The 17,000-nt window shown below is 36.8% G+C and overlaps 1 protein-coding gene across 1 annotated transcript in view; it reads left to right on the top strand.

Moving 5' to 3' along the window:
- Positions 1-17,000, top strand: part of LOC127454460 (zinc finger protein ZFPM2-like) — a 233,185-nt gene that overhangs the window by 35,284 nt on the left and 180,901 nt on the right. The window lies entirely within an intron of this gene.

The raw sequence follows: 17,000 nt of genomic DNA on the forward strand, positions 1-17,000 counted from the left end.
TCGCCGGGCTTCTGAGCAAAGACGAGAACACAGGGAGAGAGAGGGGGAGATGTTGCACATATGCTATTGATGTATTCCAGTCCTGACCTAATTTAAGCGAGCTCATATGTATACTGTACATTTACTAAATTAGAGAGTGCAAACCTCGCCTTTCTCTCCAAGACAGGTGTAAACAGCATTGTTGTCGTAATGCGGCCGCAGTAAATATGATAACTGTGTCGCGATGCAGTGGAGCACAAAATAATTTGGCCATCATTTTGATGCCCGGGGGCCCTGGGGATCGCCCTCAGGAAGTAAGACGGCCCATTGACATGCGGCGCACGTGGCGATATAATTATGGCTGCCCATCTTTGTTCTTCGCTGGCGTCTTCACTCTGCACCAGTAATTTGCTTGTAATATGGAGGTATTTAGTAAAAAGAAGGCTGTGGTATTTTGGTGGGAGAATTCTCAGTGTACTTCAGGTTGACAACTCTAGAATGAACTAGATGTGTGTCGCAGAGCTGAAAGCTGTTATATAAGAATACTGTTACATGTAAATGACTTTAAGTATACAGCAATAGTATTTCTATTAATAGTAATATTTAATAAACATTGAACTAAGTCACAATCATAATTATTATAATTTTTAATGTTACGTCATTATAAAAATAAATCTATTAGTCTATTTTTCTTCATAATTAATCATTTTTTATTCTGCAAAAAAAATAGTAATAACTATTAACAATAACTTGATCAGAAAAGATTATAAAGAAAATATAAATTAATCACCATTATAGAATAGAATAGAAAAGAATTTTGCAGTGCCACACAGTTTAGTTGTAGGTACAGCTGTGACGGTGTGTGAAGATGCGAATGTACAAATATATTATATTATGCACAATATATGAAACAATACAATATACCTTCAGGTGATTCTAACAATACCTGTCAAGAAAATGTCCTGGTCCTATTTTACTCCAAATTCAAAATAAATAAATAAAATATATTTTGCATATAGAAAATGGCATTTAGACTTTTACATTGTGACACTATTTTCATGAAAATTATGCACAGTCTACCCCTCTTAATTCTTATTACCGTAATGCGAAAGAAAAGAAAAGATTGAACAGGGTCATTATAATATTCTCATTACTGTAACGTGAAAAAATTATATATTATTTCAACTGTAAAGTATTTATACTTCATAGCATTACTCCCTTGGTATTGCTTTTATTTTTCGCTGATTTTAATTTAAAAAATATTTGTTGAACATTAATACAGTAAAAAAAAAAATGTCTGTGTTAAGGTAATGAGAATAACCATTGACAGTAATGGGAATAGTAAAAGTAAATCATTCGGACGCATTGCGGTAATGATGATTAAGCGGTAATATGTGCTTAAGTGTCCTGGAAGTAATGTCACAGTGCAAAAAAAAAAAAAAAAAAGATTTAAGATTTTCAAAAATCTTCAAATGGGCTTCATTTTCTTTATGCAAAATATACTTTGTTTTTTGTATCAATTTGAGAATAAATGTAACCAGGACATTTACTTGACAGGTTCCATGAGAATCACCCATTCAGTGCTATGTATATTGAAATTTGTATACAATACAGTATAGAATATAATATAAAAACATTGCACACTATACAATATATTACAAAACACAGTTACACTGTACAGTAAACATGAATCATAAAATTCACCTAAGGACTATATGGTTACTCTAAGTGTGATATTGCAAATGTGCATCAGGCATGGCTATCAGTTTCTGAAGTGCTGTTATATGCATCTGTTGAGTAGGTTGCATTAAGTGTGTGTATGTGTGTGTGCCCTGTCAGGAGGGCTGTTGTCATCTCTTAAGGAGTCATTTGACAGAGGTCTCTCTCCCCAGCTTTAGTTAAAGGTCATTGTGCTGTCTTCTGTGTGTTACAGTAGGAGCTTGTCTCTCTCCCTATGGAGGTGACATCCCCCTCCCCAAGACAGAGCCATTTGGAAGCATTCAGTTCTTCTTGCAACTGTAAGGAAATGAATGAAACCCAAAGCAGAGTTCTTTACACTAGATCAATATTCAATTATATATTTCACCTGTTTCTTTAATTTTCCTTAAACATTTCTAAAACACATGAAATCGACTGCATACTGTTGTGCACAATTCATGAGTGCATGTTTTAGGAAAAGAAAATGTTTGTTCATCGAAAATTTAAAAAATAATTTTTTTTTAAAATCAACTTTAAGGAAAATCTAATAATTTTATCCACCTCTAAAACGGCTTGTTTTCTGCTGATGTAACCAAGGCCATGGGGGTGTGGAAACCTAACATTAACCAATAATTTCATAGCCTAAACATTACAGTCCAATCAAGTCTTGATGACTAAAATCAAATCTTGCATTATTTTACATTATTTCTTACTGCATATTCCATTTAACTCAGTTCTAATGTGTGTAAAGATGTAAATCATGAAGCCCATTGGGTGATTTCTTAGGGCGTCACTATTCTGCAGCTTCTTTAATCACACTCCTGAACAGCTTTGGTGTGCTGCCTTCTAAGATACTTGTTTTAGGCCAAATTCTAAGGCAGCATCGTACTGCATACATTGTGGAGATTCATTTTAATGATTCTAAATACAATTATAATTCAATATATTTAAGAAAATTAAATATAATTTTACCCAATATTTTTGTGCACCATAGTTATTATTAGAGTATTGTGTCTTAGCTAAGCAACATACTAACATCAAACTCTACTTTAATCAACCGTGAGTCTTTTGTGCACTTGAGAAGCACTATTTGTATGACGCACAGTGTTGTTGCCTGTGTAGTGCATTTCAAATGAGTCACTTATGAGGGTCCATTTCAGTTAGGATGTTGCCTACAGTAGACAGCAAGGCAGCTCACTAGGTTTTGGAACAGAGCGTAAGTGTCTCTCTGACGACATTAAATATGTTACAGTGTAATGCAGGAAGACGTCTTTTCTGTGAGTCGCTCTGTCTCGATCATTAAAAATGACACTGTGGATGCTCTATAAAAGCGGAGTGTAAATACCCTCTAGAGACGCTGTGGAGACAGTAGGTGAGGCCTCCAAGGGCCCCTGGCTCTGCTGTTTGAGAAACATTAAACTCTGACATTACAGGAGTGTCTCCGAGTGCTGTGATACATGATGAAATCAACACGAAACTTGAGTTCATATTCAGTGAACAGCTTGTGTAAGTGGCTACCCATAGGAAAGAAATAATCATTCATTTGAGAGCTTTTATATCTTATTTGCTTCTTCTAGACAGCAATGAGAATAAATTGAGAGCACATGGAGACTAAAGTATCCTTCTTCTCAAATTTTGCTTTTGAGAAGAACATTTTTTTTAATTTCGCAAATGTCTCCTCTAGATTTTCAGAAGAGATCTCAAAAGTGTCTCAAAATGTGCTCAGATTTGCAGAGATAATTCTCACAAGACTAAATTATCGGAGCAATCGTTAGTTGACTTGAAGTTGACATGTGGTGCAACATGCTACACTCCATTAGGAAATATTTTAAACCAGTGGTTCTCAACATTTTTGACTCCAAGGTCCCCCAATGTCCAAGACAATGTTCAAAGGCCCCCGTGTAGACTAAGGCCACATCCACACTAATCTGAATGTTAGAAAACTGAAAATGGAGTTTTCAAACAAAAACAAAATGTGCAGTAATGGAGAGCGCTTTCAAAACACTTAGTTTTTAATGGAGGAAAATGCCATTTTAGTGTGGATGAGAGGCATAAATGAAGCGAAATCAAAGTGTTTCCAAATAAAACCTTTTTATAAACAGAGTCTAGGTGTATCAAAAGATTAAAGGAATTGCAATTATTTTGTGATTCTAGAAGTTTCAAGAACTGTATGTTATTTAATAAAAACAACAGGGAGTTGAATTGAAGAAGTAAGTTTAAAAAACATTCTAATAAAGTTAAATCATTATTATATAACTTATTTTAAGTAATTTAGGGGCCCCCTTGGAAGTTTGCTGAGGCCCCCCAGTGGGCCTTGGCCCCCTGGTTTTAAACTGCATTTTCTGATTGTTTTATAATTATTATTTATGCATGCAACTTTTATGAGCTTTTGAAAGACAACATTAAATATTTGTACTGTACTTTAAAAAACTAGAGAAGACATGAGGGTGATTAAAAATGGTGTAAAACCTAAAAAAAAAATGTATCCAATTACAGTATACAGATATACATTTTCCCACATATATTAATATGAAGATTATATTGTTAAATTATCAATTGTTTACATTTGTGTCTATTTTTATTTCTCCTAAGCTATTTTAAGAAACATCTGATATTGATACTTTATTAAATCTACTGAGCTATTAAAAAGCAACATACACTCACTGGTTACTTTATTAGGAACACCTGTACACCTACTTAATCATGCGATTATCTATCAACCATCAGAATGGGGAGAAAAAATGCGATCGCAGTGATTTCAACTGTGGCATGATTGTTGGTGCCAGACAGGCTGGTTTGAGTATTTCTGTAACTGCTGATCTCCTGAGATTTTCACGCACAACAGTCTCTAGAATTTATTCAGAATGGTGCCAAAAACAAAAACATCCAGTGAGTGACATTTCTGCAAACAGAAATGCCTTCTTGATGAGAGAGGTCAACAGAGAATGGCCAGACTGGTTCGAGCTGACAGAAAGGCTACGGTAACTCAGACACCCACTCTGAACAATTGTAGTGAGCAGAAACTACAACAAATCAAACCTTGAGGCGGATGGGCTACAACAGCAGAAGACCACGTTGGGCACTTTATTAGAACCATAGTGTTCCTAATAAAGTGCTCAGTTAGTGTATAAGCAGCTCAAATGAATTCACTGAGACATTCCTACTGTAAGATATCAAAGAAAAAGGAAACAGCTAGAACAACAGTGCAATCAAATAATGACCCAGGAGAACTCCACAGATACTGCCGCCCAGTAGCAGCCATGTTCTCCAGTGCAGCGTGTCTTTACCAGGGAAAACGGGTCCTTCTGCCTCAACTACTGATGCAATTCTAATCTCTCTCCATAAGCTTCACGCGGCCACATCAAGACTTAAGAGCTAGCGAGAAAAAACCCCGCCCTCTGTCTGTTTTAAAGGACAGCACTTTGAATGTCATTTGACAATTTCCTTTTAATTAGAACTAATTTACAGAAAGATGCCCACCAGCTAATCTTTACAGGATAATTAGCTTCTATTTTCTTTACTTTTAATTAAAAAGTGGAAAAGATTTAGCTGATCCATAAATAATTGTTCTTTTGAAATGTTCATCAGACTTCTACACTTCGCTTTGGCATGAGTAATATTTAGATCTTATCCTGAGTTCTGTCTCCTTAGAGTTAGAGCAGCGATTTTTATTTTATTTTATCTGGGGGTATTACGAAGTGGAACTATCAATAATAGAAATAGGAACCAGAGGCAAATTAGAATTGAATTAATGAGGAATTTATTGCTTTAAAAAAACGGCCTCCTCTTTCTTGTTTGAATGAAAATTGGAATCTCGGGCATATTCGTTTCAGAAATTGTTCCTTGATGGAGAGACATTGTTTTATCTACATCGTTTAAGACTCTCATCACTTTCCTCTAAAAGCTCCTCATTTATTTCCTTGATATAAAATGGGCTTGATTTAAAACTAAAGTGCTGAGAGCTCTGCATTCATTCTTCCTCAGTCATTTACCTCAGCCTTTGGATAGTAACAAAATAAGGTTACAACTTGTCCTAATCTGACACGATACCAAGCTTCCGTCTTGTAAACAAGTTATCAAGCAATTTGTCCACACTGAAAGTGAAAATGCTGCATGATTTGATGCAATCACAGCCAATAAGAACATATTTGATATTTAATATACAGGAGTAAGATTTTAATTTGTAGTTTGTACAAAAGAGGTTTGCAGTTTAAGGTGTTAATGATGTAATACAGTCAACAGGAATGCATATTTTATTAACCATATGTCCTAACCCCAACTCAACTAAACCTAAATGCCAGTGAAGATTTTTATTTTAGAGCAAAAACACAACCTCCGAATCGTGCTCACCATTGTTTATGCAAACTCATTACTTCCTGGTTTCCATGGGACCAGAGCCCATGTCTTGGTGGTTGACATGCAATGCGATATCAGAAGCGCTACAGAGAAATGTGTTCATGCTCGAAGTGATAGACTTGAGCCCAATATACTCTTATGAAAAATCTAGAGTTCTGACAAACTTGCCGCAAATTTCCCACTCATTGTTTTCACATGCAAATGAGCTTGCAATTCATCGCAAATGTTTGCTAGAAGTAGTGGTGAACCTACAGCAAACCTTTGGTGACGGTGAAGAGTTTGTTGCAAAACTTATGTGCATTTGAAAATAATGAGTGTAGAATTTGTGAAAAATGTAAGTACGTTTGCCAGACCTCTCAATTTTTGTAAGGGTATACTTCCGTCAGATGCGAACACTAGACTTAACGCAAATTTCTTCATCAGCGTAGTGCTTGAGCACTGAACACATTTGGGGCGGTTTTTCTAACTACGTGTACTCTGAACACGCAGTGTGCGCATGCGCCTGGAATTATTTGCATTAATTTATGGGTCCACAAAATTGCAACGCTTACATTTGAGCCATTGCTGTCCCGAAGAAGCGATAGAAGAAGATGTAATCGCTGCTAAACAACAGGAGGCGAATGTGGAAACAACAACGGTGGATATGCGGGTCAAGAACGTGTGTGAGGAGGCCAGGAGATGTACGTGCATTTCTATAACTCGAGTCTGAAGGAATATAAAGACATATTTATGTGTCTAAACTCTTGAAGATAAATAGTCCAGTCTCTCATAGCAGTCGTAGCACGCATGCGCCAACTGCCTGTGTATGTGCACACAGTCATATGAAGTATATTTTGACAGGTTAGCATTCGACTGTACGCAGACGCTAAGTGTTCACGTTAAAACCAAAGTATACTTTGGGCTTTAAGTGCTTAATTTATTTTCATTAATACGCATGTGGGAGAGCAGGAATGCAAACATAGAAGATTCATTTTGTCGCAGCATATCAAAGTTTAAGTTTGGGAAAGAAAATTGGAGTAGATAGAAAATACTGTTAGTCAATGTGAAAAGGCGTTCCCAACCCATTCTGCTTCTGTTATCTGATGTAATACAGAGTAAAACAGGATATTCAACTAGAAAAACTGTATAGCTAGACTTTATGTTATCCATCAGGAATTGATTGGATAGTGAAAAGCGAAAAGCGAGTGTTGCATACCAGAATGGAGCCAGGTAGTTTGAGAGGTGAGGTTAAAAATTTGTGACGTCACCCGGAAAGGAATGTAATTTCAAAGGCAGTTTTTTAAATATTTTATTTCTATTAAATATTCTGAAGCTAAACTTTTTTCTTCATTTGGAATAACATGCACCGATGAATCGCTCACAGTAAGACCTGTAACGTGCATTAAAAATAAATAGGTTTACGTTTTATATTTCCTTTAACATTTTGAATGTACATTTATTCGTTAATTATTTATTAATTACCAAAAGTAGCCCTAGAACATATGATAGATATCCTGTTTCCCATATTGATTGCAGGGTCCGAAATCATTTCACATGCTTAAAGTCAAATGTGACCGCACCTTTATGCTTATAAATCCTGTGCGAAAGGCAAAATGCCTCTCTCTGGAGCTCAGTCGAATTGATGTAGTACAGTCAGGGAGAGTACGTCTGAAAGGCCGCCCAGTCCAAATTGGGACAGAGTGCTGGAGCTAATGAGAGCTCACACCTGTGCTTCAGATAGCAGGGTCTCTGTGATTGGTGTTGAACATTTGGAGGATGGCCCTCAGCCTTTAATAGATGGGCGGCACTGCCAGTTGGGTGCAAAGAGAGAGACAGAGAGAGAAAGTAAAGGCTCTGGGATCCTGGCATCTGCTTTAAGCCCAACAGCTTGCTCAGATACGCCTCCAGCATTTTAATGGCCTAGTCAAATGCCAGTCCTGTTTTAATGCCATTCCAATTCCAGTCGACTAGATGCCGAACACAAGATCTTTCACTTTCATATGCACATGGGAGCGTTCTCGCTGGACAAATCAATCTGATTTAAAATCTAGTGACTCTCAGAGTAGCTTGGAGTTTCTTAGCGTGTTCACTTGTGATTTTTCATGGTGATTACTAAAAGCTCTGTTGTGATTATGGGCGTTATGGGCATTAAGCTGCTATAGTAATTGAATCTTTTAATCATGGATCTATGAGTTTGAAAAGCATTAAACATGCAACCCAGAAAACATGACCTAATTAAGATACATCCGGGTGTTTTGCCCTCATTAAGTATAAATATAGTCTGATAGTTAGCTCTGAAAAATGCCATATAATGATTTTATGAAATAATATATTGCATTGGCTTAAAATTGCTCTTTGTGAGTGCAATCTCTACAAAGTGATGTTTAAAAATCCCAATAATTATCAACAACTGGAAAAGTATTGGAAATTCATTGGTCAAAAGATGTAGCAATCCAGATTCTAATTGATTTATTTTAAATATACATAATTGAGTTCTTATTATGGTATCAAATTTGTCTCAGATGTTTCACCCTAAACATCGTGAGAAATGCAAATAGACACATAGGAGACAGCTGTTGACATACAGTAAGAGTATCGAGCTATAAAATAAATGTGGATGGCATAGCTCAGATTTGGTCTTGGAAGAATTTGATGAGAAATGTTTGAGTTCTTATTGAGATTTGACTTCTGATTATAGACTTTAGTATCCTGGCAGAACTGAGCATAGTTTGAGACATTTTTAAGATTGCGTTTGAACTGTAGAGGAGAAGCAAGTGATATTTCTGGTGGTCTTTTTCCCAGGAAAAAACATTCAAGAAGCAGGAGACTTTAGCAAAAGTCTCAATTTGCTGTCTCTGGGAAACAATTGAGATACAGTATTAAAGAGATGTCAGTTGTGCTTATTCTTTGCTACAGGATGGGTTTCTGTATTTACAGTAGATGTTTTCATGAAGGAATGTTCTCAGCTGCTTCTCAGTATTGAAGCTCCACCAAAATATGACGTAGATCGTGCATTTATTTTCAAAGCTGTGCTGATATTTGTGTCTTTTGGGTTTGTAGAACTGTAAGTGTGTGTGTGCATGTATGTTCTAACCTGAATATCCCAGCGCCACACCAAAATCTGTCTTTGGCCCACAAAAGGCAGGTTCCCGTCCAAGTGTGGCATGGTTTGGGCCGGTCTGGACATCCCTATAGGCCTTTATGCAGCATTATGCATTCATGTTGGGTCTCAGGTGCTTGCAGTGTGTTTTATCCCCGGGCCAAGCTTGGTCCTGTTTTCAGTGGTGCAGCCAGATGAAAAAAAAAACAGCTGCTGTAGGTGCGAGCAGAATTATTTCCATGCTTGTAGAAATCTGCAGCTTTGTTCTATGCGATTCAATTACCTCTACCCTAATTAGTAGCAATAGAGAAAACCCAGTCTGTGATGGGACTCCACACTGTGGCTTTTGCTGATAAAGTGTGCTATCACCATAAGAGGCCCCAGACGAGCCCCGGACCGCCTCCAAACAGATACACAGACACATACACGGCTACACTGGCAGCCAATCACAAACAAAGACATGATTTGTTTTGAAGTTTATAATTCAGTTTTTTCTTTGTTAAGATATTTTAAAGTCAACATGAAATGCAGTTTACAACCGTTTTACTTCCATAATCTGTCGTAGTTCAGAGTGAAACAGGATAATCAATCAGAAAAATGTAGGGAAGGACTTGATTTTATCCATTGGAAATTGATTGGGTTGGGAAAAGTGGGCGTTACAGTATATACCAGAAGGAAGTCAGGTGGTTGGAGGGGAGGGACTGAAAAGTAAGAGGGCTTGGTGATGTCAGCTTAAACGGAAAGTTGTTTCAGAGGCAAAGCAAGGGGAATTTAAAGAATTTTTGTTTTTTTTAAACGTGGAATAATGTGAGCTGATAAATCATTCACAATAACCAAGAATGTGTAATAAGAAAGTAAATAGGGCCCCTTTTGATTTCATGTACGTTATAATATTTAAAATGTATTATTTTTCTACAATTTATGTAGATCTGTGAAACACGAGAAATTCTAAAGAATGTTGACTCTGCTCTTTTTTTTTTTCTATACAATGAAAGTGAAGGGGGACTGAGGCTAACATTCTGCCTAACATCTCCTTTTGTGTTCCATATAAGAAAGAAAAGCATACTGGTTTAAAACAACATGAGGGTGAGTAAATGGTGTCAGAATTTTCATTTTGAGTGAGCTATCCCTTTGAGTCTTGACAGGGTTAGCCAGAGTTTAGATTTGAAGTGTGATGGTGACACATTTGTTGAGAATGATGATCAATTTGGTGATGGACTTTTGATTCTCTCCTTCCCTGGCACACTTCTCCAGTCTTGTTTGGAGAGAGCGAGCAAATGTATCTTCACATCTCTCAGGCTGATTGTTATCTCTTTAAGGTTTAGGGGGGAACTGCAGATAATTTGAATGCGAGGGAGAGCTGTGGTCCATTAGCATACAGTGTGATGGTGGTTTGAACAGCAGAGGTCGGGAGTTTTAGAGGCTGAACGTGCTTTTGAGTCATTTGTGCTGTTTTTCAATAGTTTTACTATGTAAACATGCATTAGATAGACGTCTTTGACAATTGTGCCATATTTCAATGATTGTTCAGCGTCTTGTGCAATTTTAAAACGCGTCTCGAAACACCTGCGTTCTGTTCTATTCATTGCACTGCGTCTATTTTTATTTTATTTTATATTTTTAAAAACGTGTTCAGTCTGAACGGCCCCTTATAACGCAATATATAATATTTCATTATGTATTTAATTTTATATATTTTTAATAATAATATTTATATTTTTAATAATATATTTATTACATTTAAATTATAATGTATTTATATATTTTTTATTATTTATATATATATATATATATACATAATAATAAAAAATGACGACAATTCTGCCTGATTTTTCACATTCCTTGTTTATGCCATAAATTAAATTAACTGCAGTACTTGTGCTGTTACCAACACAGACGTTGTGAACAGTTCTGTCTTCATATGACTGTGATACAGAGACAAATCTTTATTCGCTTAACAACATGGATCAATTTTCCTCTGCTAGTCGAAAAGCTGCGGTTCGTCAATAGACCATCAAAAAGTGTTTTGTGTAAAATGGATCACAAAGCCTGCGGTTTGCACATGAATTCTCCATTTAACAAGATTCTCTCTTATCTGATAATATATCTCGTGTCTCATTGATTTTCCTTCTTGGGTTCAAGTGATTCTCTGATGGTGTCAGAGGCGATCATGGTGGTGTCCGGCGCATTTGGATCCTCTTAGCATCTGCAAACCGCAGCCAGCGTTCAGTCGCCAAGTGATTGATTGTGACAGACTTTTAAACAGTACACAACTAAATATAGCAGGGGACAGTACTATCAGAAAATGAGCTAGGAGTGCGGGCCTAGTCGTTTAGAAAGTCATTATTCTTATCGTTTGCTGTCTCTGAAATTATTTCAGGTCTCTTCATGCAATGAATGCAGTATAATAAGCCAAACATGTGGAAAGGGCTTGAACTTTGGTAATTGGAGCCGGTTGAGTGAAGTAGCCTTTTAAACAACGGCTCCAACGCAAGAATCCCTGGAATTGAAGCGATGTTTAGATGAATTTAATCCTACGTCATGATGCATCTTCTGAATCTGTTAAACATGTTTTTTGTGATGGGAAAAATGGATCCATAGCAACTACTGGGCATGTGTTATGTTAAAGAAAACCATTTGTATGCTCTAAATGTTTCATGTGGTTTGATGCTCTTATACCTTGTTAAAGCCTTATTTTTTTTAGAGTACTATTGCTCTACCATCATTTTTGAATATGTACCACGAAATACCATTATTCATGAATGTGTTAATCATTCAGTACCATATGGGCCTTTATCAAAGTACCAAGGTATTACCATCCGATTAAGTGTAAATGCAAAAATATGCAATTGGTACTTTAAGGCGTTATTTCTCCCTAAAGTACCCTTAAAAATTACTTTTGTTGATGAAACCTAATGTAATCTGGTTGATTCACTCATATTAAATAATATGAGTAATTTTAATGTTACCACGTGAAGCAGATATTTTATGTTACCTGACAAAACTTTTTTTTATAGTGTACCATTGCTTTTTCATTGTAACTGCACAAAACTTTTTTTTATAAGTGCTGTGCGTGTTTACAAAGGAAAACAACTTTTACACATGCAAGACGTGTTGCTAGAGTCATTTAAAGCTACACCAACGAAACTGCAAAACAATGTCTGTTTTCAGTCTCTCCCCTTTCTGCCATTGGTCGGATAATGTGACCTGAGGGGCAGTGGTGGCTCAGCGGTTAAGGCTCTGGATTACTGCTCAGAAGGTTGGGGGTTCAAGCCCCAGCACCGCCAAGATGCCACTGTTGGGCCCTTGAGCAAGGCCCTTCACCCTATCTGCTCCAGGGGCGCTGTATCATGGCTGACCCTGCACTCTGACCCCAGCTTAGCTGGGATATGTGAAAAAAAGAATTTCACTGTATATGTGCAAATGTATAATGTGTGAAAAATAAATATAATTAATTAAAAATTAAATTAATAATCAGAGAGTCACACCCTAAACTCACACTATTAGCTGAGCCAATGTTACTGTGTTGAGTTAGTCAAGATGCTCAAACAAACAGTGCCATGTTTTGATAGTGTTTTCATGAATTAACTTAAATATAATACAGCTTTCATATAGTTGTCTCTACATAATAAACGTGGGTAGGAAGAGTATTTTATCATCGAAAGAATTACACATTCCAAAAACTTTCATAGCTGTAGGTGATGTTTATCAGGACACCTTAAGCTTAGTTTTGTTTGAGTATTTTTTTTTTTTTGCGTATCAGACCTCAGTGATTCCAAGCAGCTCATATCTCTCTGTCCATCTTCTTTTAGCATACTGAGATGTTCTAAAAGAGAGCACAAGTCGCTGCTCTCCTCCGTGAGCCAGTGAAAAGCCTGAACGCGATAAGATCATAAAACTGTTGCCTAATTTATATGGTGGCTCTCCAGCACTTCACACCGTGTCTATTATAGATCTGTTAGTGCTAATTCTTTTCATGTAGCATGAGTCCTGCAGATGTAGTGCACTATAAAGGAGTCATTTAGCAGTTTTAATGAACAGAGAGGTCTGTTTGGGAAGATCAGCCGCTGCTTGACGGTACTGTGCGCAGGAAGAAAGAGCTCTTCACTGAAATTATTGCTTTATGAAAGAGAGTGCTTTGTTCACATTTTCTAAACGAACAATATAGCAAGCTAAGTGCTGCACGTGAGTGAGATGTCAACATAAAGAGGACATGTCTGTTTATCAGTTTAAAACTTCCTTCACGTGTAAAAATGTTGTTGTTACTCCACACAAACCCATTTTTGTTTGTGAAAGATGTTTTCAGTTTCCTTACTTCATCGTTTTCCAAAGTATACAGTAATTTGGAGTGTTTTTGAGTTCTGTGGAGAAAAAATGCCATTCCATTGTGGATGAGGGCTGTAAACTTAACAAAATTAATGGGGTTTTAAACAATAACATATTAGTGTGGGCGTGGCCTTAGTTAGCTTGTCTAGGCAAAACTCACCGTCATGATTCCAAGGTGTTGAGGGTGGTTGACAGGGAATTGCAATGAGGTTGCTGGGTAGTTACTAGGGTGTTGCTTGGTGGTTTCTGTGGTGTTCTTTGTAATTCCTAGGTCAGGGGTTCTCAGCGGGGGTGGTACCGCCCCCCCCAGGGGGCGTTCAAAGGATGTCAGGGGGTGTTGAGAGCAAATTAGTAGGGAGGGGGGGCGTTAGGTTTCCAATGGGGGGGCGTTTATCACTCATAATAATCAAATCTATTGTCAAGTTCCTCTTTGCATTAAAATGTTTATCTAGACTTGGAGTATATCAGTTGGTTCTCAATTATACGGGTTGGTACGCATTTGTACCACGGTTCATCTGATTTTGAAGTCTAGCGACGCATCTGAAGTATCTGGTTTAGCAGCGTCAGATACACAGGCGGAGGCACAACCTCGGCTAATGCACCTGTATGGCTCTGTAGATGGATACGGCTCAATGGACAGAGCAGCACGAGTGCAAAGCTCTTAAAGATTGAGCTCTTAAACTCACAGCTTTGCGATAATCAGTGAGAAGCAAGGTGCGAGAAGCAGAAACCATTTGAATTCAGTACAGAATTCCACATCACCACCCTTGAATTTACTATAGTAAATTTCTTATAGGGGGGAATGAAGTAGGGGGGCATTCATCAAAGTCGCACAATTTAATATATCATTCATGTCCCTCATGTTTGAAAATATGGCAAGTTTAAAAACTGGCTTTTTATGATGTTTTTAATAGGATAAAGAAACATAAAATTATATAAACTACAATTTTAGCATTTTTTTCTTAGGCCACACTAACCAGTTTTTGTTTGAAATGTCATCCTAACATCATTTTTTTCCAAAGTATGTGGTAATAGAGAGCGAAACGCATGTCTGGATGTGGCCTTATTTAGCTTGTCCGTGCAAAACTCATCACCACAATTCTAGTGTGTTGAGGGTCATTGCCAGGGCATTGCTTTTTTGGTTGCTAAGGTGTTCTGAATGGTTGTTAGTGCATTTCTGTGAGGTTGCTAGAGTGTGCTTTGTAGTTGCTAGGTGTTTTTAGTGGCCCAAATCTAAAGAACTCACCCCCAAGTCACTGACATTCTGGTCTCTAGATATCATTTGTGTCACTCCTTCAGTGTAAGTCTATGGAATGTTTTCACCATTTTTATTGTCTGCCAGGTGAAAATCGTATGTTAGTTTGCTTAGAAAATAAATAGCACACCTCTCCTCTACAAGTCACATGATTTGAGGTATCATTTGTGTCCATTGCACAAACTGTTTGGGATGGGCTACACACCAAACTGTAATTATGTATTTTTGAAAAACCCCTAAGTATGAGCAATAATAGTGATGCTTGTCTTAGAAAACACCAATGCTTGCACTTTCTGAGATTTACATACCATAATATATCATTGCTAAAGAAAATGCACTATTATTTGTATAGAGACACAGTATTGTTAAATTTTTCTTTGGTGGAGTTGCAGAGAAAGGCTTTTTACAATGCAGTTTATCTGCTTTTTGTCTGTAGGTTTACATTTTAGGTAGAAGCAATTCCACCAATGCCCTTGATTGAAGCAGAATCGTAATATGCAAATACCAAAAAAAAAAAAAAAGAAAAAGAAAAAGTACAGCTACAAGCTAAAGTCAAGAAATAATTTAGATTTAAAGAAATAACATTGCACAGAGCAGAGAAAAAAAATTAATCATTGGAAAAAATGTCTCCTTTAAGATTGCACCGGTGTATTACCTGGAGGCATGAAATGTAAATGGAAAATCAACATTGTATCCTGTGATAAGGCAGACAAATTAATAAAGGCATTTTCTGTCCTTCACTCCTGCTGATGCTGGTGTTAAAAGTCAGCAGGTTGTGTGAGAGGAACTTTTCTCCAGGTGAAGAGGGTTTTACAGGGTTCGACACCAGCTGAGAAACAGGCAGCTTGACACACGGGCATCAGCGATCATCAGCGGACTCAGTCAAGTGGGCCAGGCACAAAAAAAAAAAAAAAACAACAAAAAAAACACTCTTTCCTGAGTAGATATTATTAACTATGGAATGCAATACTGGTGTCTTGCATACTGTGCATAATTTTATAAAAATATTACAGGTAGGCCTATGTCAAACAGTAGGCAGTAGGGTTGCTCCGATACCAAAATTTTGGCTCGGTATGATACCAGTGCTGGAACCTCGGTATCAATACTGAATCGATACTTTCGAAGCAAATAAATAGCCTCAGATTACTGATGAAATCACACAGAAAAGGACTTGATTAAAAGTACTGCAGAAAGTCTTACAGTTGCAAATTCTGCATTTTCCATTTAAATTTTTCTGGATTCCATGTTTTATGTTTTAATTAATTGGTATCATCAAAACATAAAGTAAAATTAATACATAAAGCTTTAATCAAATAAAATGTAATAATTAATTTGATTAAATTATTGTTATTAGTATTATTATTGCTATTACTTTGAATATAATGTTTTTCTATACAATAGTAATATTTTTCAATCGTAATGTCTTCAATTTAAACAGAGCTTTTATTTTGGCGGAACCTTTATTTTGACGGACCTTTGAGTTCCTCCTGTGTGGTAGTATTTAATAAGGTCAGCAATCTAAATGAAATGCTGAAATACTCGTGAGCTGAGATCTCAGAGCAGCACCGTAGGAGTTTGTGTGAGTGTTTACAGCCGCTCATTCACTAAACACACTGCATTATGTGCATCACGTGCAATCTGTTTGTGTATGTGTGTGTGAAATATAACAGAGAGCAGAGCGGCGCCTCTTGTTCATTCTGAAGTGTGCAGCGCATGCAGACTGCATATTATTTAATTTAATTAAATCCTTCCACTGTTTAATGATCACACGTGGCCATATCAAGATTTTAATTCCATTAATTCTCATTGATTTCATCTAAAAAATGTCACATCCCATAAAATTTTGTTAATAGCACCACACTGTTGTATTTTAAATTTTTTGGTATTGCGATATTTAGTTAGTACCTATATACCAAGCAACCCTAGTACGCAGAATGCAAAAATTAATGTTTCAAACAATAGAGTGCTTCACTGTTGCAGTTAACCTCATGACCTAGAATATAAATTTTTGGCAGACCAATCAAATAAGTCAAAAAGGAGATGTTGATATGAATTCCTGTTCATGCATCTCACTAAAAATCTGAGGTCACATAGAGTGCATTGCAGTGTGGGATACAGTATTCCACACTCTGTTGTTATTATCTGGATACTTTGCATACTGCAAAAATAGTATAATTAGTATGGTACGGTAGTGTTGTAACAGAACTAGTACAATTGCACTTTTCTTGTTCAGCAGTATTCTGTGGCTCTGTTCCAAAACCTAGTGAGCTACCTTGCTGTATAGTTGCTGCATAGGAACTTCACAAG

The sequence above is a fragment of the Myxocyprinus asiaticus genome, chromosome 16 (genome assembly GCF_019703515.2).
Source record: "Myxocyprinus asiaticus isolate MX2 ecotype Aquarium Trade chromosome 16, UBuf_Myxa_2, whole genome shotgun sequence".
NCBI classification, from domain to species: Eukaryota; Metazoa; Chordata; class Actinopteri; order Cypriniformes; family Catostomidae; genus Myxocyprinus; species Myxocyprinus asiaticus.